The sequence below is a fragment of the Arachis duranensis genome, chromosome 5 (genome assembly GCF_000817695.3).
Source record: "Arachis duranensis cultivar V14167 chromosome 5, aradu.V14167.gnm2.J7QH, whole genome shotgun sequence".
Taxonomy (NCBI): Eukaryota; Viridiplantae; Streptophyta; class Magnoliopsida; order Fabales; family Fabaceae; genus Arachis; species Arachis duranensis.
Window position 1 is genome coordinate 88,455,178 of NC_029776.3, and position 4,254 is coordinate 88,459,431.

Here is a 4,254-nt window from a genome sequence, read left to right on the forward strand (position 1 = left end):
ATAAGTAAGGGTCTAGCAATCAATTGGAGGCATTTAATAAGTGATTCTGCTAACCCATTTTGTGTGTGAACATAAGCTACTAGATGTTCAACACTTATTCCATTAGCCATACAATAAGCATCAAATGCTTGGGAAGTAAATTCACCAGCATTATCAAGACGAATTGTTTTGATTGGATTTTCTGGAAATTGTGCTTTTAATCGAATAATTTCAGCCAGTAATCTCGCAAACGCCAGGTTGCGAGAAGATAATAAGCACACATGTGACCATCTCGAAGATGCATCTATTAGGACCATAAAATATCTAAAAGATCCACATGGTGGATGAATAGGTCCACATATATCACCTTGAATCCTTTCTAGGAATTCAGAGGATTCAAATCCAATCTTTACTGGTGATGGCCTTAAAATTAACTTTCCTTGAGAACATGCAGCGCAACAAAATTCACTAGATTTAAGAATCTTCTGGTTCTTTAGTGAATGTCCATGAGAGTTTTCAATAATTCTCCTCATCATGGTTGTTCTGGATGACCCAATCGGTCGTGCCAAGTTATGAATTCATTTGGGCTAGTAAACTTCTGGTTTACAATGGCATGTGATTCAATTGCACTAATCTTGGTATAACTTTCTTATTTGAATCATGAGTTGTGATACATAAATACTCATGATTTTCCTCATTCATTGTCTCAACATGATATCCATTTCGGCAAATATCTTTAAAACTCAACAAGTTCCTCAGAGACTTGGTAGATAATAGTGCATTATTTATTATAAATTTTGTTCCTCTAGGAAACAAAATTATAGCTCTTCCGGAGCCTTCAATCACATTGCCTGAGCCAATAATAGTATTAACATACTCTTCTTTTGGCACAAGATGGTTAAAATATATATCACTTTTAAGAATAGTGTGCGAACTTGCACTATTCGCAAGGCATATATCTTCATTACATATCCTTGCCATTTTTCTTCAAAAACAAATAATAATAATAATAAAATGAGTAAAAGTACATGCACAGTAAAATTATTCACATGAATACTTAACAAACACATACATATATCAAATAGCCAATATCTCCTTCAGAATCCTTAAAGAAATTAGATACATCATAATGAGTGGTGGAATTTTCATCATTTGAAACAAAATTTGTTTCCTTTTCTTTGTCATCCCTTTTCAAAGATGCTTGATAAAGATCAACTAGGTGTCTTGGGGTACGACAGGTACGTGACCAATGGCCCTTTTCACCACAACGGAAGCATTAATTCTCAATTGATATACTTTGCCCATTATTTCTTTCTTTATCCCACTTCTGGTGAGATCCTCTCTTTTGAACATAATTTCATTTCCTTCCATAATTTTTCTTATTACCAAAACCTTGCCATTTACCTCTTCTGGGGTAATGATTTGCCGCATTTACTTAGGAAATGGGACGGCGCCAGTTGGGCGCGCTTCGTGATTCTTTAAGAGTAACTCATTGTTGCATTCAGCAACAAGAAAGCAAGAAATTAATTCAAAATACTTTTTAATTTCTTTTTCTCGATACTGCTGCTGCAGGAGCACATTCGAGACATGGAAGGTCGAGAAAATTTTCTCTAACATATCGGGCTTGAGGAAGTATCACATGATTGTACCTTTCTTCAAGGTCTTTCCACAGATCTGCAAGATCTTTTAATGTGGGATATTCATTTTTCAATCATACTTCAAGATGACGACGAAAGAGAATTATGGCTTTGGCTATATCCTTCTGGGATGTATTATTTTCAGCCTTAATGGTATCTCCAAGATCCATTGAATCAAGATAGATTTTAACATCTAGTATCCATGATAAATAATTATTTATAGATATATCAAAAGTATTATATTCAAGATGAAAGAGATTCGCATAATAAAAATTTTACCTGAAGTCTTCCTAAAATTTCGTTAAAGCTTCGTGCTGATAACGTGTTATAAAATAACTAAATAAATAAACAAGGAAGAGGTAACAAACATAAAATATAAAGAAGTATAAAGAGAGTGAGAGAAGTATTGCAACATAAAAGAGAGAGAGAGAATTATTTTATTGCTTTTGTGTGTTTAAAGGCCTCAGCCTATGTTCCTATTTATACATGTGCAAGGCTTCTCTTTTTCAAACTACATTAAATTCATTCATCCTTGGAAAACTCTATCTTATGGAAAATGGGCATCCACATAAGATGTGATAACCCATTCTTATCACAACACTCTCCCTTGGATGACCATTTAGGATTATTGCCTCGTTAAAACCTTATTAAAGAAAAACCCTGTGGAGTAACCTCGCTGACGGCGGACACGAGGTGATGCACCTCAGGGACAGCGCATGCGAATTGGCCCAAGCTGCTAGCGGCGCCAACGAAATGGAGGACCTCGTCCCTGGCGCCAACGAAAAGGAGGTCAACATAGCAGCTGCACATGCATTGGTCATGTTGGGAGGCAGGAGACACTTGGGAAGGGAGTCAGGACCATTATAAAAGGGTTGTGAGGGAGGAGACCTCATGCACGGTTGAAGGGATGATAGGGTAAAAAAATTTGTATAAGTGAAAGGAAGGTAGGAGGAGGTGGGTGGGAGGGCAGTGCTGGAAAAAAAATTAATATGAGTAGGGGAGGGGTTAACGCAGAGGAGAACTTGAACCGATTGGACGAACATCATATAGCGGCACATTTATTCCTTAAGGTTAGTTTACGTCATTAAGCTAATTATTGTTGTTTGAGATTATTAGACATAATTTTCTCCATCTTTAAACATTTTTGTAGAGTATTTTAAAGTATTGTATTTCTTGCTACCTTATGTTGCAGCCGACACGTGTCCTTACTCCTCATGGCACGCTCGTCAATGTTTTCATGGTAGATCCTATGGATCCAAACATGGAAATTAAGCGGCAGAGGCTTGAGCCTTATCTGAGACGTACGGGATTTTACCTTGCCTCTTTGATCAAGCGCTTCGAGTACGACAATCCACTTATTAGTTCCTTTGTCAAACGATGGCGACCGGAGACACACACCTTCCACCTCCCTTAGGGCGAGTGTACGATAACCCTGGAGGATGTAGCAATGCAGCTAGGGTTACCTGTTAATGGTCAGCCTGTTAGTGATACTTTGAGGTCATGGAGCAAGTTTCACCAAAGAGATATTTGGGACTGGTGTCATGAACTTCTAGGTGAGGTTCTCGCCGGCCATGTAGGGACAACGAAGTTCAACATAAAGCTAAAGTGGCTCAGAACTCGTCTTCAGCAGATGCCGCTTGACTAAGAAGATAATGGCCTCATGCAATATGCACGGTGTTACATACTTTACTTGTTGGGAGGCGTTCTTATTCCAGACAAGGCGAACAACACGGTGCATGTTCGATATCTGTCGTTATTAGCTGACTATGATGGGATCTACACGTACAGTTGGGGTAGGCCGTCCTCTATTGGATATATCGTGCTATGTGCTTAGCAACAGAGTACAATGTTAGGGTATGGCCGGTTGTCATACGTTGCTCATGTCGTGGATATACTACAGATTACTTTTCTTGGCACCGAATGTCACGACACCGTATAGTTTTCCTTTAGCCATGAGGTATGGTATATCTCTTCCCACTTTGTGACTGTTATCAGATATCCTTTGCGGTTGGAAATTCCCTTTTTTTTTTTAATTTTGTCCTTGTCCAACAGGTGGGCAGACAAAAAAGGACAAAATGACTATGCTAAGCAGCGCTTATTGAGGCACCGTCTGAGGTTGGACAATCTGCAGGTGGATGAGGTTGGTGATGGTTGTCATTAATATGTTACCAACAACTGTGTATATGCTTTTAGGTGACGGGGTTTCTTTTATGTGTAGTTTGTTTGGCAACCATACATGAATCCACGGATTCTCTCTAGAGTTCCAGCTGAATTTCTCGGCCACCCACATGGAGACTTTTATACCACCGTTGTGCCTTTCATATTTTTCAGGTAGATTGAGATCCTGAATGTTGACCGAGTGTTGCGTCAATTTGAAGGAAAGCAAGGACCTCCAAACCCTCCACTTAATATTGATACCTTCCATCGACAGTCAGCCCGCAATGATGACGGATGGTGGCCAGTTAGACTATCCGAGTGGTTTGAGGTATGGGCAAATCGGCGAAGTGATGCATACAGGCTGCACATTGATCATGCAGACACATTGCGTCCCAGTCAAAATTACTACAGGTGGTACTGCGACAGAACAAGGAGGTTTTTGTCTGCCCCTGATGCATTCCATGATCCAAGGTAGGAAGTT